This window comes from Acipenser ruthenus, chromosome 32, assembly GCF_902713425.1.
Source record: "Acipenser ruthenus chromosome 32, fAciRut3.2 maternal haplotype, whole genome shotgun sequence".
In the NCBI taxonomy this organism is placed as follows: domain Eukaryota; kingdom Metazoa; phylum Chordata; class Actinopteri; order Acipenseriformes; family Acipenseridae; genus Acipenser; species Acipenser ruthenus.
This window is the reverse complement of record NC_081220.1, coordinates 4,673,393-4,700,510: the sequence shown is the minus strand read 5'-3', so window position 1 is coordinate 4,700,510 and position 27,118 is coordinate 4,673,393. Positions and strand designations below refer to the sequence as shown.

The following is a 27,118-nucleotide window of genomic DNA, read 5'->3' as shown; positions in this document are numbered from 1 at the left end:
AATATTAACTGAAGGCAAGACTTCGTATTATATTCGCAATCAGGGAAATGTGCACATTACTGGAACATTTAAATCGACAACTAACCTCGAAAACGTTAGGTTTTCTATCAAATTCGTTTCTTTACAAATGACATTGCTTTCTTTTCTTTTTAAATTGTTCCCAGAAAGACCAAAAGATAAAGCCCTTGGGAATACGTCAATATTGCCAGCTCCTGCATATGTCAGCTCTTGAACTCTCTTAAAAATTGAGCTCTAAAACGTTTGCTTTGCAAGTTAATTAACAACCGTAACACTCAATAGCGTTTAATCCATGCGTTAATTAAATTCGGTTATTGATTTGTTCACATATTACAATGCTGTTTTCAGGATTCCCGCATATTCTGAACATGCACAATGTAATATGGCAATGGAATGACAGGGAAACCACTGCTTTTTTCCCTCTGGTCGTATTTTGTCACGCTGACTACTATCCATATGAAAGTGCTGCAGTCACCTAAAGGATAAGGCACTAGCCTCCTAAACCAGGGATTGTGGTTTGGTCAATGTTTTATTAAAAACAAACTGTGTGTATTTGTTCTTGGTCTGTGATATGTTTATAGAACTTGGTACTTTACACAAAGTAGTTTTGGCCAAGTAGTTAAGGTGATGGACTTAAAAGATGTTGGAGTTTCCCCGCTCATGTTCACATCCTGCCGACTATGTGCCCCTTTTTTATGTTTTCTTTGTTAATTTGTAAAGGTCTGTTAAGCTTTAAGGCATCAATCATTACTTGCTGTACTTTAAGTTTCTTCAAAACTAGTATTTGTAGAGCTGTTTTCAATATAACATGCAAGGAAGTGTTAATATGACTTTATTCCCCAACTATGTCATTGAAGACTGGCCAACATTAATTTGGGAGTCACTTTAATTTATTGTGCAGTATCAAATGAAACATAAAAAAGAATCACAATACAATAAATCTCTGTTTGATCGCTATACAATCGATATGTTGTGTAGGCTAAATTGTTTAAATAAATGCACGGTAACATTCAAATCCAAACACGTTAAAAAACGAAATAGTGCGGAATAGAAACAAAGAAGGCTTTGACCTCGACGTGATTTGAACACGCAACCTTCTGATCTGGAGTCAGACGCGCTACCGTTGCGCCACGAAGTCCGGGCATACTACATGCTTGTTATGCAATGCTAGAGTGCACAGCAAGCATGCCAAACGCATGGTAATGCCGATGCTGATACTTGGAAAACACTCGCTATCACCAGGGTTATAGGAAACAGCCGACTCGATACGTGCTCGTAGCCAGCAGGGCTATGAAGTTGTCGCAAGTGTGTTTAATTCTCAGCTTTAAAAGTAAAGAAAACATTAAACAACTAGTTTAAATCAGTAAAACTAGTATTTAACTAGGATTCTCTCAGCGCGTCTCCTTTGAATGCGCACTGGCACAAATGGGCTTTGATCGTCTAATTACGTGGCAGAATGTAATAATGTATTGGGTTAATTTACCAACAAAAGAAACATAAACAAACGTGTATGTATTTATTTGTGAATAAACTATCCTGCTTCTACGATGGGACCAGGGATCTTACATCGGCAATCTAATGACAGGCCAACCCCAGAGAGACTTTGTCTTGACCAGGGATTGATATAATTTAAAAACAAACTGCAGTGGTTCCACTGGGGATCGAACCCAGGGCCTTCTGCGTGTAAAGCAGACGTGATAACCACTACACTATGGAACCTTGTCGAAACAGTGGTGGTGCTCCTACATTATTGTCTACATGCAGCATCTCAAATAATTGCAATCATTTATCAGACCCTTCGGCGTTGTCTTTTTAAGAATTAACCCTGCCAGGCCGAACGCAGGCCAACATTCAATCAATTAATCATATATATTTTCTATAGCGCCCCATATGCGCTTCAAAAAATCTATTTGAAAAGAAGAAAATATCTAATTGTAAGCCTGGTCGAAGAAAAGAAGTCTTCTGTGTAATTTTAAACAAAGAGCGCTTTCCACGATTTAAGATGCTTTCGAGAGACAGAATATTGGAATTGGCCGCCGAAACTGGGGAATAAAACTGCCTGTGATCAAAGTGGGCAGAAAAGTTGCATACTTTGCATAACGTATTTGGGAGAAAAGAAAACGGATCATCTCTGATTTACGACGTTTCCATGGTTTGGCCCGGCCACTGCCGTGTGGCTGGTTAAAACGATGAGTTCAGTTTTTTTTTTCTGCTGCTTGGTAATTCAGTTATGCGGTAACAGCAGCAGAGTGGCGCAGCGGAAGCGTGCTGGGCCCATAACCCAGAGGTCGATGGATCGAAACCATCCTCTGCTAGCTTGTTTTTCTTCTGTTTGCAAAGCAGTTTTTCTAAAATATTAACTGAAGGCAAGACTTCGTATTATATTCGCAATCAGGGAAATGTGCACATTACTGGAACATTTAAATCGACAACTAACCTCGAAAACGTTAGGTTTTCTATCAAATTCGTTTCTTTACAAATGACATTGCTTTCTTTTCTTTTTAAATTGTTCCCAGAAAGACCAAAAGATAAAGCCCTTGGGAATACGTCAATATTGCCAGCTCCTGCATATGTCAGCTCTTGAACTCTCTTAAAAGTTGAGCTCTAAAACGTTTGCTTTGCAAGTTAATTAACAACCGTAACACTCAATAGCGTTTAATCCATGCGTTAATTAAATTCGGTTATTGATTTGTTCACATATTACAATGCTGTTTTCAGGATTCCCGCATATTCTGAACATGCACAATGTAATATGGCAATGGAATGACAGGGAAACCACTGCTTTTTTCCCTCTGGTCGTATTTTGTCACGCTGACTACTATCCATATGAAAGTGCTGCAGTCACCTAAAGGATAAGGCACTAGCCTCCTAAACCAGGGATTGTGGTTTGGTCAATGTTTTATTAAAAACAAACTGTGTGTATTTGTTCTTGGTCTGTGATATGTTTATAGAACTTGGTACTTTACACAAAGTAGTTTTGGCCAAGTAGTTAAGGTGATGGACTTAAAAGATGTTGGAGTTTCCCCGCTCATGTTCACATCCTGCCGACTATGTGCCCCTTTTTTATGTTTTCTTTGTTAATTTGTAAAGGTCTGTTAAGCTTTAAGGCATCAATCATTACTTGCTGTACTTTAAGTTTCTTCAAAACTAGTATTTGTAGAGCTGTTTTCAATATAACATGCAAGGAAGTGTTAATATGACTTTATTCCCCAACTATGTCATTGAAGACTGGCCAACATTAATTTGGGAGTCACTTTAATTTATTGTGCAGTATCAACTGAAACATAAAAAAGAATCACAATACAATAAATCTCTGTTTGATCGCTATACAATCGATATGTTGTGTAGGCTAAATTGTTTAAATAAATGCACGGAAACATTCAAATCCAAACACGTTAAAAAACGAAATAGTGCGGAATAGAAACAAAGAAGGCTTTGACCTCGACGTGATTTGAACACGCAACCTTCTGATCTGGAGTCAGACGCGCTACCGTTGCGCCACGAAGTCCGGGCATACTACATGCTTGTTATGCAATGCTAGAGTGCACAGCAAGCATGCCAAACGCATGGTAATGCCGATGCTGATACTTGGAAAACACTCGCTATCACCAGGGTTATAGGAAACAGCCGACTCGATACGTGTTCGTAGCCAGCAGGGCTATGAAGTTGTCGCAAGTGTGTTTAATTCTCAGCTTTAAAAGTAAAGAAAACATTAAACAACTAGTTTAAATCAGTAAAACTAGTATTTAACTAGGATTCTCTCAGCGCGTCTCCTTTGAATGCGCACTGGCACAAATGGGCTTTGATCGTCTAATTACGTGGCAGAATGCAATAATGTATTGGGTTAATTTACCAACAAAAGAAACATAAACAAACGTGTATGTATTTATTTGTGAATAAACTATCCTGCTTCTACGATGGGACCAGGGATCTTACATCGGCAATCTAATGACAGGCCAACCCCAGAGAGACTTTGTCTTGACCAGGGATTGATATAATTTAAAAACAAACTGCAGTGGTTCCACTGGGGATCGAACCCAGGGCCTTCTGCGTGTAAAGCAGACGTGATAACCACTACACTATGGAACCTTGTCAAAACAGTGGTGGTGCTCCTACATTATTGTCTACATGCAGCATCTCAAATAATTGCAAACATTTATCAGACCCTTCGGCGTTGTCTTTTTAAGAATTAACCCTGCCAGGCCGAACGCAGGCCAACATTCAATCAATTAATCATATATATTTTCTATAGCGCCCCATATGCGCTTCAAAAAATCTATTTGAAAAGAAGAAAATATCTAATTGTAAGCCTGGTCGAAGAAAAGAAGTCTTCTGTGTAATTTTAAACAAAGAGCGCTTTCCACGATTTAAGATGCTTTCGAGAGACAGAATATTGGAATTGGCCGCCGAAACTGGGGAATAAAACTGCCTGTGATCAAAGTGGGCAGAAAAGTTGCATACTTTGCATAACGTATTTGGGAGAAAAGAAAACGGATCATCTCTGATTTACGACGTTTCCATGGTTTGGCCCGGCCACTGCCGTGTGGCTGGTTAAAACGATGAGTTCAGTTTTTTTTCTGCTGCTTGGTAATTCAGTTATGCGGTAACAGCAGCAGAGTGGCGCAGCGGAAGCGTGCTGGGCCCATAACCCAGAGGTCGATGGATCGAAACCATCCTCTGCTAGCTTGTTTTTCTTCTGTTTGCAAAGCAGTTTTTCTAAAATATTAACTGAAGGCAAGACTTCGTATTATATTCGCAATCAGGGAAATGTGCACATTACTGGAACATTTAAATCGACAACTAACCTCGAAAACGTTAGGTTTTCTATCAAATTCGTTTCTTTACAAATGACATTGCTTTCTTTTCTTTTTAAATTGTTCCCAGAAAGACCAAAAGATAAAGCCCTTGGGAATACGTCAATATTGCCAGCTCCTGCATATGTCAGCTCTTGAACTCTCTTAAAAGTTGAGCTCTAAAACGTTTGCTTTGCAAGTTAATTAACAACCGTAACACTCAATAGCGTTTAATCCATGCGTTAATTAAATTCGGTTATTGATTTGTTCACATATTACAATGCTGTTTTCAGGATTCCCGCATATTCTGAACATGCACAATGTAATATGGCAATGGAATGACAGGGAAACCACTGCTTTTTTCCCTCTGGTCGTATTTTGTCACGCTGACTACTATCCATATGAAAGTGCTGCAGTCACCTAAAGGATAAGGCACTAGCCTCCTAAACCAGGGATTGTGGTTTGGTCAATGTTTTATTAAAAACAAACTGTGTGTATTTGTTCTTGGTCTGTGATATGTTTATAGAACTTGGTACTTTACACAAAGTAGTTTTGGCCAAGTAGTTAAGGTGATGGACTTAAAAGATGTTGGAGTTTCCCCGCTCATGTTCACATCCTGCCGACTATGTGCCCCTTTTTTATGTTTTCTTTGTTAATTTGTAAAGGTCTGTTAAGCTTTAAGGCATCAATCATTACTTGCTGTACTTTAAGTTTCTTCAAAACTAGTATTTGTAGAGCTGTTTTCAATATAACATGCAAGGAAGTGTTAATATGACTTTATTCCCCAACTATGTCATTGAAGACTGGCCAACATTAATTTGGGAGTCACTTTAATTTATTGTGCAGTATCAACTGAAACATAAAAAAGAATCACAATACAATAAATCTCTGTTTGATCGCTATACAATCGATATGTTGTGTAGGCTAAATTGTTTAAATAAATGCACGGAAACATTCAAATCCAAACACGTTAAAAAACGAAATAGTGCGGAATAGAAACAAAGAAGGCTTTGACCTCGACGTGATTTGAACACGCAACCTTCTGATCTGGAGTCAGACGCGCTACCGTTGCGCCACGAAGTCCGGGCATACTACATGCTTGTTATGCAATGCTAGAGTGCACAGCAAGCATGCCAAACGCATGGTAATGCCGATGCTGATACTTGGAAAACACTCGCTATCACCAGGGTTATAGGAAACAGCCGACTCGATACGTGTTCGTAGCCAGCAGGGCTATGAAGTTGTCGCAAGTGTGTTTAATTCTCAGCTTTAAAAGTAAAGAAAACATTAAACAACTAGTTTAAATCAGTAAAACTAGTATTTAACTAGGATTCTCTCAGCGCGTCTCCTTTGAATGCGCACTGGCACAAATGGGCTTTGATCGTCTAATTACGTGGCAGAATGCAATAATGTATTGGGTTAATTTACCAACAAAAGAAACATAAACAAACGTGTATGTATTTATTTGTGAATAAACTATCCTGCTTCTACGATGGGACCAGGGATCTTACATCGGCAATCTAATGACAGGCCAACCCCAGAGAGACTTTGTCTTGACCAGGGATTGATATAATTTAAAAACAAACTGCAGTGGTTCCACTGGGGATCGAACCCAGGGCCTTCTGCGTGTAAAGCAGACGTGATAACCACTACACTATGGAACCTTGTCAAAACAGTGGTGGTGCTCCTACATTATTGTCTACATGCAGCATCTCAAATAATTGCAAACATTTATCAGACCCTTCGGCGTTGTCTTTTTAAGAATTAACCCTGCCAGGCCGAACGCAGGCCAACATTCAATCAATTAATCATATATATTTTCTATAGCGCCCCATATGCGCTTCAAAAAATCTATTTGAAAAGAAGAAAATATCTAATTGTAAGCCTGGTCGAAGAAAAGAAGTCTTCTGTGTAATTTTAAACAAAGAGCGCTTTCCACGATTTAAGATGCTTTCGAGAGACAGAATATTGGAATTGGCCGCCGAAACTGGGGAATAAAACTGCCTGTGATCAAAGTGGGCAGAAAAGTTGCATACTTTGCATAACGTATTTGGGAGAAAAGAAAACGGATCATCTCTGATTTACGACGTTTCCATGGTTTGGCCCGGCCACTGCCGTGTGGCTGGTTAAAACGATGAGTTCAGTTTTTTTTTCTGCTGCTTGGTAATTCAGTTATGCGGTAACAGCAGCAGAGTGGCGCAGCGGAAGCGTGCTGGGCCCATAACCCAGAGGTCGATGGATCGAAACCATCCTCTGCTAGCTTGTTTTTCTTCTGTTTGCAAAGCAGTTTTTCTAAAATATTAACTGAAGGCAAGACTTCGTATTATATTCGCAATCAGGGAAATGTGCACATTACTGGAACATTTAAATCGACAACTAACCTCGAAAACGTTAGGTTTTCTATCAAATTCGTTTCTTTACAAATGACATTGCTTTCTTTTCTTTTTAAATTGTTCCCAGAAAGACCAAAAGATAAAGCCCTTGGGAATACGTCAATATTGCCAGCTCCTGCATATGTCAGCTCTTGAACTCTCTTAAAAGTTGAGCTCTAAAACGTTTGCTTTGCAAGTTAATTAACAACCGTAACACTCAATAGCGTTTAATCCATGCGTTAATTAAATTCGGTTATTGATTTGTTCACATATTACAATGCTGTTTTCAGGATTCCCGCATATTCTGAACATGCACAATGTAATATGGCAATGGAATGACAGGGAAACCACTGCTTTTTTCCCTCTGGTCGTATTTTGTCACGCTGACTACTATCCATATGAAAGTGCTGCAGTCACCTAAAGGATAAGGCACTAGCCTCCTAAACCAGGGATTGTGGTTTGGTCAATGTTTTATTAAAAACAAACTGTGTGTATTTGTTCTTGGTCTGTGATATGTTTATAGAACTTGGTACTTTACACAAAGTAGTTTTGGCCAAGTAGTTAAGGTGATGGACTTAAAAGATGTTGGAGTTTCCCCGCTCATGTTCACATCCTGCCGACTATGTGCCCCTTTTTTATGTTTTCTTTGTTAATTTGTAAAGGTCTGTTAAGCTTTAAGGCATCAATCATTACTTGCTGTACTTTAAGTTTCTTCAAAACTAGTATTTGTAGAGCTGTTTTCAATATAACATGCAAGGAAGTGTTAATATGACTTTATTCCCCAACTATGTCATTGAAGACTGGCCAACATTAATTTGGGAGTCACTTTAATTTATTGTGCAGTATCAACTGAAACATAAAAAAGAATCACAATACAATAAATCTCTGTTTGATCGCTATACAATCGATATGTTGTGTAGGCTAAATTGTTTAAATAAATGCACGGAAACATTCAAATCCAAACACGTTAAAAAACGAAATAGTGCGGAATAGAAACAAAGAAGGCTTTGACCTCGACGTGATTTGAACACGCAACCTTCTGATCTGGAGTCAGACGCGCTACCGTTGCGCCACGAAGTCCGGGCATACTACATGCTTGTTATGCAATGCTAGAGTGCACAGCAAGCATGCCAAACGCATGGTAATGCCGATGCTGATACTTGGAAAACACTCGCTATCACCAGGGTTATAGGAAACAGCCGACTCGATACGTGTTCGTAGCCAGCAGGGCTATGAAGTTGTCGCAAGTGTGTTTAATTCTCAGCTTTAAAAGTAAAGAAAACATTAAACAACTAGTTTAAATCAGTAAAACTAGTATTTAACTAGGATTCTCTCAGCGCGTCTCCTTTGAATGCGCACTGGCACAAATGGGCTTTGATCGTCTAATTACGTGGCAGAATGCAATAATGTATTGGGTTAATTTACCAACAAAAGAAACATAAACAAACGTGTATGTATTTATTTGTGAATAAACTATCCTGCTTCTACGATGGGACCAGGGATCTTACATCGGCAATCTAATGACAGGCCAACCCCAGAGAGACTTTGTCTTGACCAGGGATTGATATAATTTAAAAACAAACTGCAGTGGTTCCACTGGGGATCGAACCCAGGGCCTTCTGCGTGTAAAGCAGACGTGATAACCACTACACTATGGAACCTTGTCAAAACAGTGGTGGTGCTCCTACATTATTGTCTACATGCAGCATCTCAAATAATTGCAAACATTTATCAGACCCTTCGGCGTTGTCTTTTTAAGAATTAACCCTGCCAGGCCGAACGCAGGCCAACATTCAATCAATTAATCATATATATTTTCTATAGCGCCCCATATGCGCTTCAAAAAATCTATTTGAAAAGAAGAAAATATCTAATTGTAAGCCTGGTCGAAGAAAAGAAGTCTTCTGTGTAATTTTAAACAAAGAGCGCTTTCCACGATTTAAGATGCTTTCGAGAGACAGAATATTGGAATTGGCCGCCGAAACTGGGGAATAAAACTGCCTGTGATCAAAGTGGGCAGAAAAGTTGCATACTTTGCATAACGTATTTGGGAGAAAAGAAAACGGATCATCTCTGATTTACGACGTTTCCATGGTTTGGCCCGGCCACTGCCGTGTGGCTGGTTAAAACGATGAGTTCAGTTTTTTTTTCTGCTGCTTGGTAATTCAGTTATGCGGTAACAGCAGCAGAGTGGCGCAGCGGAAGCGTGCTGGGCCCATAACCCAGAGGTCGATGGATCGAAACCATCCTCTGCTAGCTTGTTTTTCTTCTGTTTGCAAAGCAGTTTTTCTAAAATATTAACTGAAGGCAAGACTTCGTATTATATTCGCAATCAGGGAAATGTGCACATTACTGAAACATTTAAATCGACAACTAACCTCGAAAACGTTAGGTTTTCTATCAAATTCGTTTCTTTACAAATGACATTGCTTTCTTTTCTTTTTAAATTGTTCCCAGAAAGACCAAAAGATAAAGCCCTTGGGAATACGTCAATATTGCCAGCTCCTGCATATGTCAGCTCTTGAACTCTCTTAAAAATTGAGCTCTAAAACGTTTGCTTTGCAAGTTAATTAACAACCGTAACACTCAATAGCGTTTAATCCATGCGTTAATTAAATTCGGTTATTGATTTGTTCACATATTACAATGCTGTTTTCAGGATTCCCGCATATTCTGAACATGCACAATGTAATATGGCAATGGAATGACAGGGAAACCACTGCTTTTTTCCCTCTGGTCGTATTTTGTCACGCTGACTACTATCGATATGAAAGTGCCGCAGTCACCTAAAGGATAAGGCACTAGCCTCCTAAACCAGGGATTGTGGTTTGGTCAATGTTTTATTAAAAACAAACTGTGTGTATTTGTTCTTGGTCTGTGATATGTTTATAGAACTTGGTACTTTACACAAAGTAGTTTTGGCCAAGTAGTTAAGGTGATGGACTTAAAAGATGTTGGAGTTTCCCCGCTCATGTTCACATCCTGCCGACTATGTGCCCCTTTTTTATGTTTTCTTTGTTAATTTGTAAAGGTCTGTTAAGCTTTAAGGCATCAATCATTACTTGCTGTACTTTAAGTTTCTTCAAAACTAGTATTTGTAGAGCTGTTTTCAATATAACATGCAAGGAAGTGTTAATATGACTTTATTCCCCAACTATGTCATTGAAGACTGGCCAACATTAATTTGGGAGTCACTTTAATTTATTGTGCAGTATCAACTGAAACATAAAAAAGAATCACAATACAATAAATCTCTGTTTGATCGCTATACAATCGATATGTTGTGTAGGCTAAATTGTTTAAATAAATGCACGGAAACATTCAAATCCAAACACGTTAAAAAACGAAATAGTGCGGAATAGAAACAAAGAAGGCTTTGACCTCGACGTGATTTGAACACGCAACCTTCTGATCTGGAGTCAGACGCGCTACCGTTGCGCCACGAAGTCCGGGCATACTACATGCTTGTTATGCAATGCTAGAGTGCACAGCAAGCATGCCAAACGCATGGTAATGCCGATGCTGATACTTGGAAAACACTCGCTATCACCAGGGTTATAGGAAACAGCCGACTCGATACGTGTTCGTAGCCAGCAGGGCTATGAAGTTGTCGCAAGTGTGTTTAATTCTCAGCTTTAAAAGTAAAGAAAACATTAAACAACTAGTTTAAATCAGTAAAACTAGTATTTAACTAGGATTCTCTCAGCGCGTCTCCTTTGAATGCGCACTGGCACAAATGGGCTTTGATCGTCTAATTACGTGGCAGAATGCAATAATGTATTGGGTTAATTTACCAACAAAAGAAACATAAACAAACGTGTATGTATTTATTTGTGAATAAACTATCCTGCTTCTACGATGGGACCAGGGATCTTACATCGGCAATCTAATGACAGGCCAACCCCAGAGAGACTTTGTCTTGACCAGGGATTGATATAATTTAAAAACAAACTGCAGTGGTTCCACTGGGGATCGAACCCAGGGCCTTCTGCGTGTAAAGCAGACGTGATAACCACTACACTATGGAACCTTGTCAAAACAGTGGTGGTGCTCCTACATTATTGTCTACATGCAGCATCTCAAATAATTGCAAACATTTATCAGACCCTTCGGCGTTGTCTTTTTAAGAATTAACCCTGCCAGGCCGAACGCAGGCCAACATTCAATCAATTAATCATATATATTTTCTATAGCGCCCCATATGCGCTTCAAAAAATCTATTTGAAAAGAAGAAAATATCTAATTGTAAGCCTGGTCGAAGAAAAGAAGTCTTCTGTGTAATTTTAAACAAAGAGCGCTTTCCACGATTTAAGATGCTTTCGAGAGACAGAATATTGGAATTGGCCGCCGAAACTGGGGAATAAAACTGCCTGTGATCAAAGTGGGCAGAAAAGTTGCATACTTTGCATAACGTATTTGGGAGAAAAGAAAACGGATCATCTCTGATTTACGACGTTTCCATGGTTTGGCCCGGCCACTGCCGTGTGGCTGGTTAAAACGATGAGTTCAGTTTTTTTTTCTGCTGCTTGGTAATTCAGTTATGCGGTAACAGCAGCAGAGTGGCGCAGCGGAAGCGTGCTGGGCCCATAACCCAGAGGTCGATGGATCGAAACCATCCTCTGCTAGCTTGTTTTTCTTCTGTTTGCAAAGCAGTTTTTCTAAAATATTAACTGAAGGCAAGACTTCGTATTATATTCGCAATCAGGGAAATGTGCACATTACTGGAACATTTAAATCGACAACTAACCTCGAAAACGTTAGGTTTTCTATCAAATTCGTTTCTTTACAAATGACATTGCTTTCTTTTCTTTTTAAATTGTTCCCAGAAAGACCAAAAGATAAAGCCCTTGGGAATACGTCAATATTGCCAGCTCCTGCATATGTCAGCTCTTGAACTCTCTTAAAAATTGAGCTCTAAAACGTTTGCTTTGCAAGTTAATTAACAACCGTAACACTCAATAGCGTTTAATCCATGCGTTAATTAAATTCGGTTATTGATTTGTTCACATATTACAATGCTGTTTTCAGGATTCCCGCATATTCTGAACATGCACAATGTAATATGGCAATGGAATGACAGGGAAACCACTGCTTTTTTCCCTCTGGTCGTATTTTGTCACGCTGACTACTATCGATATGAAAGTGCCGCAGTCACCTAAAGGATAAGGCACTAGCCTCCTAAACCAGGGATTGTGGTTTGGTCAATGTTTTATTAAAAACAAACTGTGTGTATTTGTTCTTGGTCTGTGATATGTTTATAGAACTTGGTACTTTACACAAAGTAGTTTTGGCCAAGTAGTTAAGGTGATGGACTTAAAAGATGTTGGAGTTTCCCCGCTCATGTTCACATCCTGCCGACTATGTGCCCCTTTTTTATGTTTTCTTTGTTAATTTGTAAAGGTCTGTTAAGCTTTAAGGCATCAATCATTACTTGCTGTACTTTAAGTTTCTTCAAAACTAGTATTTGTAGAGCTGTTTTCAATATAACATGCAAGGAAGTGTTAATATGACTTTATTCCCCAACTATGTCATTGAAGACTGGCCAACATTAATTTGGGAGTCACTTTAATTTATTGTGCAGTATCAACTGAAACATAAAAAAGAATCACAATACAATAAATCTCTGTTTGATCGCTATACAATCGATATGTTGTGTAGGCTAAATTGTTTAAATAAATGCACGGAAACATTCAAATCCAAACACGTTAAAAAACGAAATAGTGCGGAATAGAAACAAAGAAGGCTTTGACCTCGACGTGATTTGAACACGCAACCTTCTGATCTGGAGTCAGACGCGCTACCGTTGCGCCACGAAGTCCGGGCATACTACATGCTTGTTATGCAATGCTAGAGTGCACAGCAAGCATGCCAAACGCATGGTAATGCCGATGCTGATACTTGGAAAACACTCGCTATCACCAGGGTTATAGGAAACAGCCGACTCGATACGTGTTCGTAGCCAGCAGGGCTATGAAGTTGTCGCAAGTGTGTTTAATTCTCAGCTTTAAAAGTAAAGAAAACATTAAACAACTAGTTTAAATCAGTAAAACTAGTATTTAACTAGGATTCTCTCAGCGCGTCTCCTTTGAATGCGCACTGGCACAAATGGGCTTTGATCGTCTAATTACGTGGCAGAATGCAATAATGTATTGGGTTAATTTACCAACAAAAGAAACATAAACAAACGTGTATGTATTTATTTGTGAATAAACTATCCTGCTTCTACGATGGGACCAGGGATCTTACATCGGCAATCTAATGACAGGCCAACCCCAGAGAGACTTTGTCTTGACCAGGGATTGATATAATTTAAAAACAAACTGCAGTGGTTCCACTGGGGATCGAACCCAGGGCCTTCTGCGTGTAAAGCAGACGTGATAACCACTACACTATGGAACCTTGTCAAAACAGTGGTGGTGCTCCTACATTATTGTCTACATGCAGCATCTCAAATAATTGCAAACATTTATCAGACCCTTCGGCGTTGTCTTTTTAAGAATTAACCCTGCCAGGCCGAACGCAGGCCAACATTCAATCAATTAATCATATATATTTTCTATAGCGCCCCATATGCGCTTCAAAAAATCTATTTGAAAAGAAGAAAATATCTAATTGTAAGCCTGGTCGAAGAAAAGAAGTCTTCTGTGTAATTTTAAACAAAGAGCGCTTTCCACGATTTAAGATGCTTTCGAGAGACAGAATATTGGAATTGGCCGCCGAAACTGGGGAATAAAACTGCCTGTGATCAAAGTGGGCAGAAAAGTTGCATACTTTGCATAACGTATTTGGGAGAAAAGAAAACGGATCATCTCTGATTTACGACGTTTCCATGGTTTGGCCCGGCCACTGCCGTGTGGCTGGTTAAAACGATGAGTTCAGTTTTTTTTTCTGCTGCTTGGTAATTCAGTTATGCGGTAACAGCAGCAGAGTGGCGCAGCGGAAGCGTGCTGGGCCCATAACCCAGAGGTCGATGGATCGAAACCATCCTCTGCTAGCTTGTTTTTCTTCTGTTTGCAAAGCAGTTTTTCTAAAATATTAACTGAAGGCAAGACTTCGTATTATATTCGCAATCAGGGAAATGTGCACATTACTGGAACATTTAAATCGACAACTAACCTCGAAAACGTTAGGTTTTCTATCAAATTCGTTTCTTTACAAATGACATTGCTTTCTTTTCTTTTTAAATTGTTCCCAGAAAGACCAAAAGATAAAGCCCTTGGGAATACGTCAATATTGCCAGCTCCTGCATATGTCAGCTCTTGAACTCTCTTAAAAATTGAGCTCTAAAACGTTTGCTTTGCAAGTTAATTAACAACCGTAACACTCAATAGCGTTTAATCCATGCGTTAATTAAATTCGGTTATTGATTTGTTCACATATTACAATGCTGTTTTCAGGATTCCCGCATATTCTGAACATGCACAATGTAATATGGCAATGGAATGACAGGGAAACCACTGCTTTTTTCCCTCTGGTCGTATTTTGTCACGCTGACTACTATCGATATGAAAGTGCCGCAGTCACCTAAAGGATAAGGCACTAGCCTCCTAAACCAGGGATTGTGGTTTGGTCAATGTTTTATTAAAAACAAACTGTGTGTATTTGTTCTTGGTCTGTGATATGTTTATAGAACTTGGTACTTTACACAAAGTAGTTTTGGCCAAGTAGTTAAGGTGATGGACTTAAAAGATGTTGGAGTTTCCCCGCTCATGTTCACATCCTGCCGACTATGTGCCCCTTTTTTATGTTTTCTTTGTTAATTTGTAAAGGTCTGTTAAGCTTTAAGGCATCAATCATTACTTGCTGTACTTTAAGTTTCTTCAAAACTAGTATTTGTAGAGCTGTTTTCAATATAACATGCAAGGAAGTGTTAATATGACTTTATTCCCCAACTATGTCATTGAAGACTGGCCAACATTAATTTGGGAGTCACTTTAATTTATTGTGCAGTATCAACTGAAACATAAAAAAGAATCACAATACAATAAATCTCTGTTTGATCGCTATACAATCGATATGTTGTGTAGGCTAAATTGTTTAAATAAATGCACGGAAACATTCAAATCCAAACACGTTAAAAAACGAAATAGTGCAGAATAGAAACAAAGAAGGCTTTGACCTCGACGTGATTTGAACACGCAACCTTCTGATCTGGAGTCAGACGCGCTACCGTTGCGCCACGAAGTCCGGGCATACTACATGCTTGTTATGCAATGCTAGAGTGCACAGCAAGCATGCCAAACGCATGGTAATGCCGATGCTGATACTTGGAAAACACTCGCTATCACCAGGGTTATAGGAAACAGCCGACTCGATACGTGTTCGTAGCCAGCAGGGCTATGAAGTTGTCGCAAGTGTGTTTAATTCTCAGCTTTAAAAGTAAAGAAAACATTAAACAACTAGTTTAAATCAGTAAAACTAGTATTTAACTAGGATTCTCTCAGCGCGTCTCCTTTGAATGCGCACTGGCACAAATGGGCTTTGATCGTCTAATTACGTGGCAGAATGCAATAATGTATTGGGTTAATTTACCAACAAAAGAAACATAAACAAACGTGTATGTATTTATTTGTGAATAAACTATCCTGCTTCTACGATGGGACCAGGGATCTTACATCGGCAATCTAATGACAGACCAACCCCAGAGAGACTTTGTCTTGACCAGGGATTGATATAATTTAAAAACAAACTGCAGTGGTTCCACTGGGGATCGAACCCAGGGCCTTCTGCGTGTAAAGCAGACGTGATAACCACTACACTATGGAACCTTGTCGAAACAGTGGTGGTGCTACTACATTATTGTCTACATGCAGCATCTCAAATAATTGCAATCATTTATCAGACCCTTCGGCGTTGTCTTTTTAAGAATTAACCCTGCCAGGCCGAACGCAGGCCAACATTCAATCAATTAATCATATATATTTTCTATAGCGCCCCATATGCGCTTCAAAAAATCTATTTGAAAAGAAGAAAATATCTAATTGTAAGCCTGGTCGAAGAAAAGAAGTCTTCTGTGTAATTTTAAACAAAGAGCGCTTTCCACGATTTAAGATGCTTTCGAGAGACAGAATATTGGAATTGGCCGCCGAAACTGGGGAATAAAACTGCCTGTGATCAAAGTGGGCAGAAAAGTTGCATACTTTGCATAACGTATTTGGGAGAAAAGAAAACGGATCATCTCTGATTTACGACGTTTCCATGGTTTGGCCCGGCCACTGCCGTGTGGCTGGTTAAAACGATGAGTTCAGTTTTTTTTTTTTTTTTTTCTGCTGCTTGGTAATTCAGTTATGCGGCAACAGCAGCAGAGTGGCGCAGCGGAAGCGTGCTGGGCCCATAACCCAGAGGTCGATGGATCGAAACCATCCTCTGCTAGCTTGTTTTTCTTCTGTTTGCAAAGCAGTTTTTCTAAAATATTAACTGAAGGCAAGACTTCGTATTATATTCGCAATCAGGGAAATGTGCACATTACTGGAACATTTAAATCGACAACTAACCTCGAAAACATTAGGTTTTCTATCAAATTCGTTTCTTTACAAATGACATTGCTTTCTTTTCTTTTTAAATTGTTCCCAGAAAGACCAAAAGATAAAGCCCTTGGGAATACGTCAATATTGCCAGCTCCTGCATATGTCAGCTCTTGAACTCTCTTAAAAATTGAGCTCTAAAACGTTTGCTTTGCAAGTTAATTAACAACCGTAACACTCAATAGCGTTTAATCCATGCGTTAATTAAATTCGGTTATTGATTTGTTCACATATTACAATGCTGTTTTCAGGATTCCCGCATATTCTGAACATGCACAATGTAATATGGCAATGGAATGACAGGGAAACCACTGCTTTTTTCCCTCTGGTCGTATTTTGTCACGCTGACTACTATCCACATGAAAGTGCCGCAGTCACCTAAAGGATAAGGCACTAGCCTCCTAAACCAGGGATTGTGGTTTGGTCAATGTTTTATTAAAAACAAACTGTGTGTATTTGTTCTTGGTCTGTGATATGTTTATAGAACTTGGTACTTTACACAAAGTAGTTTTGGCCAAGTAGTTAAGGTGATGGACTTAAAAGATGTTGGAGTTTCCCCGCTCATGTTCACATCCTGCTGACTATGTGCCCCTTTTTTATGTTTTCTTTGTTAATTTGTAAAGGTCTGTTAAGCTTTAAGGCATCAATCATTACTTGCTGTACTTTAAGTTTCTTCAAAACTAGTATTTGTAGAGCTGTTTTCAATATAACATGCAAGGAAGTGTTAATATGACTTTATTCCCCAACTATGTCATTGAAGACTGGCCAACATTAATTTGGGAGTCACTTTAATTTATTGTGCAGTATCAACTGAAACATAAAAAAGAATCACAATACAATAAATCTCTGTTTGATCGCTATACAATCGATATGTTGTGTAGGCTAAATTGTTTAAATAAATGCACGGAAACATTCAAATCCAAACACGTTAAAAAACGAAATAGTGCGGAATAGAAACAAAGAAGGCTTTGACCTCGACGTGATTTGAACACGCAACCTTCTGATCTGGAGCCAGACGCGCTACCGTTGCGCCACGAAGTCCGGGCATACTACATGCTTGTTATGCAATGCTAGAGTGCACAGCAAGCATGCCAAACGCATGGTAATGCCGATGCTGATACTTGGAAAACACTCGCTATCACCAGGGTTATAGGAAACAGCCGACTCGATACGTGTTCGTAGCCAGCAGGGCTATGAAGTTGTCGCAAGTGTGTTTAATTCTCAGCTTTAAAAGTAAAGAAAACATTAAACAACTAGTTTAAATCAGTAAAACTAGTATTTAACTAGGATTCTCTCAGCGCGTCTCCTTTGAATGCGCACTGGCACAAATGGGCTTTGATCGTCTAATTACGTGGCAGAATGCAATAATGTATTGGGTTAATTTACCAACAAAAGAAACATAAACAAACGTGTATGTATTTATTTGTGAATAAACTATCCTGCTTCTACGATGGGACCAGGGATCTTACATCGGCAATATAATGACAGGCCAACCCCAGAGAGACTTTGTCTTGACCAGGGATTGATATAATTTAAAAACAAACTGCAGTGGTTCCACTGGGGATCGAACCCAGGGCCTTCTGCGTGTAAAGCAGACGTGATAACCACTACACTATGGAACCTTGTCGAAACAGTGGTGGTGCTCCTACATTATTGTCTACATGCAGCATCTCAAATAATTGCAATCATTTATCAGACCCTTCGGCGTTGTCTTTTTAAGAATTAACCCTGCCAGGCCGAACGCAGGCCAACATTCAATCAATTAATCATATATATTTTCTATAGCGCCCCATATGCGCTTCAAAAAATCTATTTGAAAAGAAGAAAATATCTAATTGTAAGCCTGGTCGAAGAAAAGAAGTCTTCTGTGTAATTTTAAACAAAGAGCGCTTTCCACGATTTAAGATGCTTTCGAGAGACAGAATATTGGAATTGGCCGCCGAAACTGGGGAATAAAACTGCCTGTGATCAAAGTGGGCAGAAAAGTTGCATACTTTGCATAACGTATTTGGGAGAAAAGAAAACGGATCATCTCTGATTTACGACGTTTCCATGGTTTGGCCCGGCCACTGCCGTGTGGCTGGTTAAAACGATGAGTTCAGTTTTTTTTTTTTTTTTTTCTGCTGCTTGGTAATTCAGTTATGCGGCAACAGCAGCAGAGTGGCGCAGCGGAAGCGTGCTGGGCCCATAACCCAGAGGTCGATGGATCGAAACCATCCTCTGCTAGCTTGTTTTTCTTCTCTTTCCAAAGCAGTTTTTCTAAAATATTAACTGAAGGCAAGACTTCGTATTATATTCGCAATCAGGGAAATGTGCACATTACTGGAACATTTAAATCGACAACTAACCTCGAAAACATTAGGTTTTCTATCAAATTCGTTTCTTTACAAATGACATTGCTTTCTTTTCTTTTTAAATTGTTCCCAGAAAGACCAAAAGATAAAGCCCTTGGGAATACGTCAATATTGCCAGCTCCTGCATATGTCAGCTCTTGAACTCTCTTAAAAATTGAGCTCTAAAACGTTTGCTTTGCAAGTTAATTAACAACCGTAACACTCAATAGCGTTTAATCCATGCGTTAATTAAATTCGGTTATTGATTTGTTCACATATTACAATGCTGTTTTCAGGATTCCCGCATATTCTGAACATGCACAATGTAATATGGCAATGGAATGACAGGGAAACCACTGCTTTTTTCCCTCTGGTCGTATTTTGTCACGCTGACTACTATCCATATGAAAGTGCCGCAGTCACCTAAAGGATAAGGCACTAGCCTCCTAAACCAGGGATTGTGGTTTGGTCAATGTTTTATTAAAAACAAACTGTGTGTATTTGTTCTTGGTCTGTGATATGTTTATAGAACTTGGTACTTTACACAAAGTAGTTTTGGCCAAGTAGTTAAGGTGATGGACTTAAAAGATGTTGGAGTTTCCCCGCTCATGTTCACATCCTGCTGACTATGTGCCCCTTTTTTATGTTTTTTTTGTTAATTTGTAAAGGTCTGTTAAGCTTTAAGGCATCAATCATTACTTGCTGTACTTTAAGTTTCTTCAAAACTAGTATTTGTAGAGCTGTTTTCAATATAACATGCAAGGAAGTGTTAATATGACTTTATTCCCCAACTATGTCATTGAAGACTGGCCAACATTAATTTGGGAGTCACTTTAATTTATTGTGCAGTATCAACTGAAACATAAAAAAGAATCACAATACAATAAATCTCTGTTTGATCGCTATACAATCGATATGTTGTGTAGGCTAAATTGTTTAAATAAATGCACGGAAACATTCAAATCCAAACACGTTAAAAAACGAAATAGTGCGGAATAGAAACAAAGAAGGCTTTGACCTCGACGTGATTTGAACACGCAACCTTCTGATCTGGAGCCAGACGCGCTACCGTTGCGCCACGAAGTCCGGGCATACTACATGCTTGTTATGCAATGCTAGAGTGCACAGCAAGCATGCCAAACGCATGGTAATGCCGATGCTGATACTTGGAAAACACTCGCTATCACCAGGGTTATAGGAAACAGCCGACTCGATACGTGTTTGTAGCCAGCAGGGCTATGAAGTTGTCGCAAGTGTGTTTAATTCTCAGCTTTAAAAGTAAAGAAAACATTAAACAACTAGTTTAAATCAGTAAAACTAGTATTTAACTAGGATTCTCTCAGCGCGTCTCCTTTGAATGCGCACTGGCACAAATGGGCTTTGATCGTCTAATTACGTGGCAGAATGCAATAATGTATTGGGTTAATTTACCAACAAAAGAAACATAAACAAACGTGTATGTATTTATTTGTGAATAAACTATCCTGCTTCTACGATGGGACCAGGGATCTTACATCGGCAATCTAATGACAGGCCAACCCCAGAGAGACTTTGTCTTGACCAGGGATTGATATAATTTAAAAACAAACTGCAGTGGTTCCACTGGGGATCGAACCCAGGGCCTTCTGCGTGTAAAGCAGACGTGATAACCACTACACTATGGAACCTTGTCGAAACAGTGGTGGTGCTCCTACATTATTGTCTACACGCAGCATCTCAAATAATTGCAATCATTTATCAGACCCTTCGGCGTTGTCTTTTTAAGAATTAACCCTGCCAGACCGAACGCAGGCCAACATTCAATCAATTAATCATATATATTTTCTATAGCGCCCCATATGCGCTTCAAAAAATCTATTTGAAAAGAAGAAAATATCTAATTGTAAGCCTGGTCGAAGAAAAGAAGTCTTCTGTGTAATTTTAAACAAAGAGCGCTTTCCACGATTTAAGATGCTTTCGAGAGACAGAATATTGGAATTGGCCGCCGAAACTGGGGAATAAAACTGCCTGTGATCAAAGTGGGCAGAAAAGTTGCATACTTTGCATAACGTATTTGGGAGAAAAGAAAACGGATCATCTCTGATTTACGACGTTTCCATGGTTTGGCCCGGCCACTGCCGTGTGGCTGGTTAAAACGATGAGTTCAGTTTTTTTCTGCTGCTTGGTAATTCAGTTATGCGGCAACAGCAGCAGAGTGGCGCAGCGGAAGCTTGCTTGGCCCATAACCCAGAGGTCGATGGATCGAAACCATTCTCTGCTAGCTTGTTTTTCTTCTGTTTGCAAAGCAGTTTTTCTAAAATATTAACTGAAGGCAAGACTTCGTATTATATTCGCAATCAGGGAAATGTGCACATTACTGGAACATTTAAATCGACAACTAACCTCGAAAACGTTAGGTTTTCTATCAAATTCGTTTCTTTACAAATGACATTGCTTTCTTTTCTTTTTAAATTGTTCCCAGAAAGACCAAAAGATAAAGCCCTTGGGAATACGTCAATATTGCCAGCTCCTGCATATGTCAGCTCTTGAACTCTCTTAAAAATTGAGCTCTAAAACGTTTGCTTTGCAAGTTAATTAACAACCGTAACACTCAATAGCGTTTAATCCATGCGTTAATTAAATTCGGTTATTGATTTGTTCACATATTACAATGCTGTTTTCAGGATTCCCGCATATTCTGAACATGCACAATGTAATATGACAATGGAATGACAGGGAAACCACTGCTTTTTTCCCTCTGGTCGTATTTTGTCACGCTGACTACTATCCATATGAAAGTGCCGCAGTCACCTAAAGGATAAGGCACTAGCCTCCTAAACCAGGGATTGTGGTTTGGTCAATGTTTTATTAAAAACAAACTGTGTGTATTTGTAATTGGTCTGTGATATGTTCATAGAACTTGGTACTTTACACAAAGTAGTTTTGGCCAAGTAGTTAAGGTGATGGACTTAAAAGATGTTGGAGTTTCCCCGCTCATGTTCACATCCTGCCGACTATGTGCCCCTTTTTATGTTTTCTTTGTTAATTTGTAAAGGTCTGTTAAGCTTTAAGGCATCAATCATTACTTGCTGTACTTTAAGTTTCTTCAAAACGAGTATTTGTAGAGCTGTTTTCAATATAACATGCAAGGAAGTGTTAATATGACTTTATTCCCCAACTATGTCATTGAAGACTGGCCAACATTAATTTGGGAGTCACTTTAATTTATTGTGCAGTATCAAATGAAACATAAAAATGAATCACAATACAATAAATCTCTGTTTGATCGCTATACAATCGATATGTTGTGTAGGCTAAATTGTTTAAATAAATGCACGGAAACATTCAAATCCAAACACGTTAAAAAACGAAATAGTGCGGAATAGAAACAAAGAAGGCTTTGACCTCGACGTGATTTGAACACGCAACCTTCTGATCTGGAGTCAGACGCGCTACCGTTGCGCCACGAAGTCCGGGCATACTACATGCTTGTTATGCAATGCTAGAGTGCACAGCAAGCATGCCAAACGCATGGTAATGCCGATGCTGATACTTGGAAAACACTCGCTATCACCAGGGTTATAGGAAACAGCCGACTCGATACGTGTTCGTAGCCAGCAGGGCTATGAAGTTGTCGCAAGTGTGTTTAATTCTCAGCTTTAAAAGTAAAGAAAACATTAAACAACTAGTTTAAATCAGTAAAACTAGTATTTAACTAGGATTCTCTCAGCGCGTCTCCTTTGAATGCGCACTGGCACAAATGGGCTTTGATCGTCTAATTACGTGGCAGAATGCAATAATGTATTGGGTTAATTTACCAACAAAAGAAACATAAACAAACATGTATGTATTTATTTGTGAATAAACTATCCTGCTTCTACGATGGGACCAGGGATCTTACATCGGCAATCTAATGACAGGCCAACCCCAGAGAGACTTTGTCTTGACCAGGGATTGATATAATTTAAAAACAAACTGCAGTGGTTCCACTGGGGATCGAACCCAGGGCCTTCTGCGTGTAAAGCAGACGTGATAACCACTACACTATGGAACCTTGTCGAAACAGTGGTGGTGCTCCTACATTATTGTCTACATGCAGCATCTCAAATAATTGCAATCATTTATCAGACCCTTCGGCTTTGTCTTTTTAAGAATTAACGCTGCCAGACCGAACGCAGGCCAACATTCAATCAATTAATCATATATATTTTCTATAGCGCCCTATATGCGCTTCAAAAAATCTATTTGAAAAGAAGAAAATATCTAATTGTAAGCCTGGTCGAAGAAAAGAAGTCTTCTGTGTAATTTTAAACAAAGAGCGCTTTCCACGATTTAAGATGCTTTCGAGAGACAGAATATTGGAATTGGCTGCCGAAACTGGGGAATAAAACTGCCTGTGATCAAAGTGGGCAGAAAAGTTGCATACTTTGCATAACGTATTTGGGAGAAAAGAAAACGGATCATCTCTGATTTACGACGTTTCCATGGTTTGGCCCGGCCACTGCCGTGTGGCTGGTTAAAACGATGAGTTCAGTTTTTTTTCTGCTGCTTGGTAATTCAGTTATGCGGCAACAGCAGCAGAGTGGCGCAGCGGAAGCGTGCTGGGCCCATAATCCAGAGGTCGATGGATCGAAACCATCCTCTGCTAGCTTGTTTTTCTTCTGTTTGCAAAGCAGTTTTTCTAAAATATTAACTGGAGGCAAGACTTCGTATTATATTCGCAATCAGGGAAATGTGCACATTACTGGAACATTTAAATCGACAACTAACCTCGAAAACGTTAGGTTTTCTATCAAATTCGTTTCTTTACAAATGACATTGCTTTCTTTTCTTTTTAAATTGTTCCCAGAAAGACCAAAAGATAAAGCCATTAGGAATACGTCAATATTGCCAGCTCCTGCATATATCAGCTCTTGAACTCTCTTAAAAATTGAGCTCTAAAACGTTTGCTTTGCAAGTTAATTAACAACCGTAACACTCAATAGCGTTTAATCCATGCGTTAATTAAATTCGGTTATTGATTTGTTCACATATTACAATGCTGTTTTCAGGATACCCACATATTCTGAACATGCACAATGTAATATGGCAATGGAATGACAGGGAAACCACTGCTTTTTTCACTCTGGTCGTATTTTGTCACGCTGACTACTATCCATATGAAAGTGCCGCAGTCACCTAAAGGATAAGGAACTAGCCTCCTAAACCAGGGATTGTGGTTTGGTCAATATTTTATTAAAAACAAACTGTGTGTATTTGTTCTTGGTCTGTGATATGTTTATAGAACTTGGTACTTTACACAAAGTAGTTTTGGCCAAGTAGTTAAGGTGATGGACTTAAAAGATGTTGGAGTTTCCCCGCTCATGTTCACATCCTGCCGACTATGTGCCCCTTTTTATGTTTTCTTTGTTAATTTGTAAAGGTTTGTTAAGCTTTAAGGCATCAATCATTACTTGCTGTACTTTAAGTTTCTTCAAAACTAGTATTTGTAGAGCTGTTTTCAATATAACATGCAAGGAAGTGTTAATATGACTTTATTCCCCAACTATGTCATTGAAGACTGGCCAACATTAATTTGGGAGTCACTTTAATTTATTGTGCAGTATCAAATGAAACATAAAAATGAATCACAATACAATAAATCTCTGTTTGATCGCTATACAATCGATATGTTGTGTAGGCTAAATTGTTTAAATAAATGCACGGAAACATTCAAATCCAAACACGTTAAAAAACGAAATAGTGCGGAATAGAAACAAAGAAGGCTTTGACCTCGACGTGATTTGAACACGCAACCTTCTGATCTGGAGTCAGACGCGCTACCGTTGCGCCACGAAGTCCGGGCATACTACATGCTTGTTATGCAATGCTAGAGTGCACAGCAAGCATGCCAAACGCATGGTAATGCCGATGCTGATACTTGGAAAACACTCGCTATCACCAGGGTTATAGGAAACAGCCGACTCGATACGTGTTCGTAGCCAGCAGGGCTATGAAGTTGTCGCAAGTGTGTTTAATTCTCAGCTTTAAAAGTAAAGAAAACATTAAACAACTAGTTTAAATCAGTAAAACTAGTATTTAACTAGGATTCTCTCAGCGCGTCTCCTTTGAATGCGCACTGGCACAAATGGGCTTTGATCGTCTAATTACGTGGCAGAATGCAATAATGTATTGGGTTAATTTACCAACAAAAGAAACATAAACAAACGTGTATGTATTTATTTGTGAATAAACTATCCTGCTTCTACGATGGGACCAGGGATCTTACATCGGCAATCTAATGACAGGCCAACCCCAGAGAGACTTTGTCTTGACCAGGGATTGATATAATTTAAAAACAAACTGCAGTGGTTCCACTGGGGATCGAACCCAGGGCCTTCTGCGTGTAAAGCAGACGTGATAACCACTACACTATGGAACCTTGTCGAAACAGTGGTGGTGCTCCTACATTATTGTCTACATGCAGCATCTCAAATAATTGCAATCATTTATCAGACCCTTCGGCGTTGTCTTTATAAGAATTAACCCTGCCAGACCGAACGCAGGCCAACATTCAATCAATTAATCATATATATTTTCTATAGCGCTCCATATGCGCTTCAAAAAATCTATTTGAAAAGAAGAAAATATCTAATTGTAAGCCTTTTCGAAGAAAAGAAGTCTTCTGTGTAATTTTAAACAAAGAGCGCTTTCCACGATTTAAGATGCTTTCGAGAGACAGAATATTGGAATTGGCCGCCGAAACTGGGGAATAAAACTGCCTGTGATCAAAGTGGGCAGAAAAGTTGCATACTTTGCATAACATATTTGGGAGAAAAGAAAACGGATCATCTCTGATTTACGACGTTTCCATGGTTTGGCCCGGCCACTGCCGTGTGGCTGGTTAAAACGATGAGTTCAGTTTTTTTTCTGCTGCTTGGTAATTCAGTTATGCGGCAACAGCAGCAGAGTGGCGCAGCGGAAGCGTGCTGGGCCCATAACCCAGAGGTCGATCAATCGAAACCATCCTCTGCTAGCTTGTTTTTCTTCTGTTTGCAAAGCAGTTTTTCTAAAATATTAACTGGAGGCAAGACTTCGTATTATATTCGCAATCAGGGAAATGTGCACATTACTGGAACATTTAAATCGACAACTAACCTCGAAAACGTTAGGTTTTCTATCAAATTCGTTTCTTTACAAATGACATTGCTTTCTTTTCTTTTTAAATTGTTCCCAGAAAGACCAAAAGATAAAGCCATTGGGAATACGTCAATATTGCCAGCTCCTGCATATGTCAGCTCTTGAACTCTCTTAAAAATTGAGCTCTAAAACGTTTGCTTTGCAAGTTAATTAACAACCGTAACACTCAATAGCGTTTAATCCATGCGTTAATTAAATTTGGTTATTGATTTGTTCACATATTACAATGCTGTTTTCAGGACTCCCGCATATTCTGAACATGCACAATGTAATATGGCAATGGAATGACAGGGAAACCACTGCTTTTTTCCCTCTGGTCGTATTTTGTCACGCTGACTACTATCCATATGAAAGTGCCGCAGTCACCTAAAGGATAAGGCACTAGCCTCCTAAACCAGGGATTGTGGTTTGGTCAATGTTTTATTAAAAACAAACTGTGTGTATTTGTTCTTGGTCTGTGATATGTTTATAGAACTTGGTACTTTACACAAAGTAGTTTTGGCCAAGTAGTTAAGGTGATGGACTTAAAAGATGTTGGAGTTTCCCCGCTCATGTTCACATCCTGCCGACTATGTGCCCCTTTTTTATGTTTTCTTTGTTAATTTGTAAAGGTCTGTTAAGCTTTAAGGCATCAATCATTACTTGCTGTACTTTAAGTTTCTTCAAAACTAGTATTTGTAGAGCTGTTTTCAATATAACATGCAAGGAAGTGTTAATATGACTTTATTCCCCAACTAAGTCATTGAAGACTGGCCAACATTAATTTGGGAGTCACTTTAATTTATTGTGCAGTATCAAATGAAACATAAAAAAGAATCACAATACAATAAATCACTGTTTGATCGCTATACAATCGATATGTTGTGTAGGCTAAATTGTTTAAATAAATGCACGGAAACATTCAAATCCAAACACGTTAA

General features: G+C 39.0%; 29 non-coding genes across 29 annotated transcripts; 7 read left to right on the top strand and 22 right to left on the bottom strand.

The window, feature by feature from the left end:
- Nucleotides 1–1,084: 1,084 nt before the first annotated feature.
- On the bottom strand, nucleotides 1,085–1,156 carry trnaw-cca (transfer RNA tryptophan (anticodon CCA)). The gene has a single exon. It is a non-coding gene; the product is annotated as a tRNA-Trp (tRNA).
- A 508-nt stretch (nucleotides 1,157–1,664) lies between these two features.
- trnav-uac (transfer RNA valine (anticodon UAC)) lies at nucleotides 1,665–1,737 on the bottom strand. The gene has a single exon. It is a non-coding gene; the product is annotated as a tRNA-Val (tRNA).
- A 1,717-nt stretch (nucleotides 1,738–3,454) lies between these two features.
- On the bottom strand, nucleotides 3,455–3,526 carry trnaw-cca (transfer RNA tryptophan (anticodon CCA)). Its single transcript has one exon. It is a non-coding gene; the product is annotated as a tRNA-Trp (tRNA).
- A 508-nt stretch (nucleotides 3,527–4,034) lies between these two features.
- trnav-uac (transfer RNA valine (anticodon UAC)) lies at nucleotides 4,035–4,107 on the bottom strand. Its single transcript has one exon. It is a non-coding gene; the product is annotated as a tRNA-Val (tRNA).
- Nucleotides 4,108–4,629: 522 nt separating this feature from the next.
- trnam-cau (transfer RNA methionine (anticodon CAU)) lies at nucleotides 4,630–4,701 on the top strand. Its single transcript has one exon. It is a non-coding gene; the product is annotated as a tRNA-Met (tRNA).
- Nucleotides 4,702–5,822: 1,121 nt separating this feature from the next.
- On the bottom strand, nucleotides 5,823–5,894 carry trnaw-cca (transfer RNA tryptophan (anticodon CCA)). The gene has a single exon. It is a non-coding gene; the product is annotated as a tRNA-Trp (tRNA).
- A 508-nt stretch (nucleotides 5,895–6,402) lies between these two features.
- trnav-uac (transfer RNA valine (anticodon UAC)) lies at nucleotides 6,403–6,475 on the bottom strand. Its single transcript has one exon. It is a non-coding gene; the product is annotated as a tRNA-Val (tRNA).
- Nucleotides 6,476–6,998: 523 nt separating this feature from the next.
- trnam-cau (transfer RNA methionine (anticodon CAU)) lies at nucleotides 6,999–7,070 on the top strand. Its single transcript has one exon. It is a non-coding gene; the product is annotated as a tRNA-Met (tRNA).
- A 1,121-nt stretch (nucleotides 7,071–8,191) lies between these two features.
- On the bottom strand, nucleotides 8,192–8,263 carry trnaw-cca (transfer RNA tryptophan (anticodon CCA)). The gene has a single exon. It is a non-coding gene; the product is annotated as a tRNA-Trp (tRNA).
- Nucleotides 8,264–8,771: 508 nt separating this feature from the next.
- trnav-uac (transfer RNA valine (anticodon UAC)) lies at nucleotides 8,772–8,844 on the bottom strand. Its single transcript has one exon. It is a non-coding gene; the product is annotated as a tRNA-Val (tRNA).
- Nucleotides 8,845–9,367: 523 nt separating this feature from the next.
- On the top strand, nucleotides 9,368–9,439 carry trnam-cau (transfer RNA methionine (anticodon CAU)). Its single transcript has one exon. It is a non-coding gene; the product is annotated as a tRNA-Met (tRNA).
- Nucleotides 9,440–10,560: 1,121 nt separating this feature from the next.
- On the bottom strand, nucleotides 10,561–10,632 carry trnaw-cca (transfer RNA tryptophan (anticodon CCA)). The gene has a single exon. It is a non-coding gene; the product is annotated as a tRNA-Trp (tRNA).
- A 508-nt stretch (nucleotides 10,633–11,140) lies between these two features.
- Nucleotides 11,141–11,213, bottom strand: trnav-uac (transfer RNA valine (anticodon UAC)). Its single transcript has one exon. It is a non-coding gene; the product is annotated as a tRNA-Val (tRNA).
- A 523-nt stretch (nucleotides 11,214–11,736) lies between these two features.
- trnam-cau (transfer RNA methionine (anticodon CAU)) lies at nucleotides 11,737–11,808 on the top strand. The gene has a single exon. It is a non-coding gene; the product is annotated as a tRNA-Met (tRNA).
- A 1,121-nt stretch (nucleotides 11,809–12,929) lies between these two features.
- trnaw-cca (transfer RNA tryptophan (anticodon CCA)) lies at nucleotides 12,930–13,001 on the bottom strand. The gene has a single exon. It is a non-coding gene; the product is annotated as a tRNA-Trp (tRNA).
- Nucleotides 13,002–13,509: 508 nt separating this feature from the next.
- On the bottom strand, nucleotides 13,510–13,582 carry trnav-uac (transfer RNA valine (anticodon UAC)). The gene has a single exon. It is a non-coding gene; the product is annotated as a tRNA-Val (tRNA).
- A 523-nt stretch (nucleotides 13,583–14,105) lies between these two features.
- Nucleotides 14,106–14,177, top strand: trnam-cau (transfer RNA methionine (anticodon CAU)). The gene has a single exon. It is a non-coding gene; the product is annotated as a tRNA-Met (tRNA).
- A 1,121-nt stretch (nucleotides 14,178–15,298) lies between these two features.
- Nucleotides 15,299–15,370, bottom strand: trnaw-cca (transfer RNA tryptophan (anticodon CCA)). The gene has a single exon. It is a non-coding gene; the product is annotated as a tRNA-Trp (tRNA).
- Nucleotides 15,371–15,878: 508 nt separating this feature from the next.
- trnav-uac (transfer RNA valine (anticodon UAC)) lies at nucleotides 15,879–15,951 on the bottom strand. The gene has a single exon. It is a non-coding gene; the product is annotated as a tRNA-Val (tRNA).
- A 532-nt stretch (nucleotides 15,952–16,483) lies between these two features.
- trnam-cau (transfer RNA methionine (anticodon CAU)) lies at nucleotides 16,484–16,555 on the top strand. The gene has a single exon. It is a non-coding gene; the product is annotated as a tRNA-Met (tRNA).
- Nucleotides 16,556–17,676: 1,121 nt separating this feature from the next.
- Nucleotides 17,677–17,748, bottom strand: trnaw-cca (transfer RNA tryptophan (anticodon CCA)). Its single transcript has one exon. It is a non-coding gene; the product is annotated as a tRNA-Trp (tRNA).
- Nucleotides 17,749–18,256: 508 nt separating this feature from the next.
- Nucleotides 18,257–18,329, bottom strand: trnav-uac (transfer RNA valine (anticodon UAC)). The gene has a single exon. It is a non-coding gene; the product is annotated as a tRNA-Val (tRNA).
- Nucleotides 18,330–18,861: 532 nt separating this feature from the next.
- On the top strand, nucleotides 18,862–18,933 carry trnam-cau (transfer RNA methionine (anticodon CAU)). Its single transcript has one exon. It is a non-coding gene; the product is annotated as a tRNA-Met (tRNA).
- Nucleotides 18,934–20,054: 1,121 nt separating this feature from the next.
- trnaw-cca (transfer RNA tryptophan (anticodon CCA)) lies at nucleotides 20,055–20,126 on the bottom strand. Its single transcript has one exon. It is a non-coding gene; the product is annotated as a tRNA-Trp (tRNA).
- Nucleotides 20,127–20,634: 508 nt separating this feature from the next.
- Nucleotides 20,635–20,707, bottom strand: trnav-uac (transfer RNA valine (anticodon UAC)). The gene has a single exon. It is a non-coding gene; the product is annotated as a tRNA-Val (tRNA).
- Nucleotides 20,708–22,420: 1,713 nt separating this feature from the next.
- trnaw-cca (transfer RNA tryptophan (anticodon CCA)) lies at nucleotides 22,421–22,492 on the bottom strand. The gene has a single exon. It is a non-coding gene; the product is annotated as a tRNA-Trp (tRNA).
- A 508-nt stretch (nucleotides 22,493–23,000) lies between these two features.
- trnav-uac (transfer RNA valine (anticodon UAC)) lies at nucleotides 23,001–23,073 on the bottom strand. Its single transcript has one exon. It is a non-coding gene; the product is annotated as a tRNA-Val (tRNA).
- A 1,714-nt stretch (nucleotides 23,074–24,787) lies between these two features.
- On the bottom strand, nucleotides 24,788–24,859 carry trnaw-cca (transfer RNA tryptophan (anticodon CCA)). Its single transcript has one exon. It is a non-coding gene; the product is annotated as a tRNA-Trp (tRNA).
- Nucleotides 24,860–25,367: 508 nt separating this feature from the next.
- trnav-uac (transfer RNA valine (anticodon UAC)) lies at nucleotides 25,368–25,440 on the bottom strand. The gene has a single exon. It is a non-coding gene; the product is annotated as a tRNA-Val (tRNA).
- Between the last annotated feature and the right edge of the window lie 1,678 nt (nucleotides 25,441–27,118).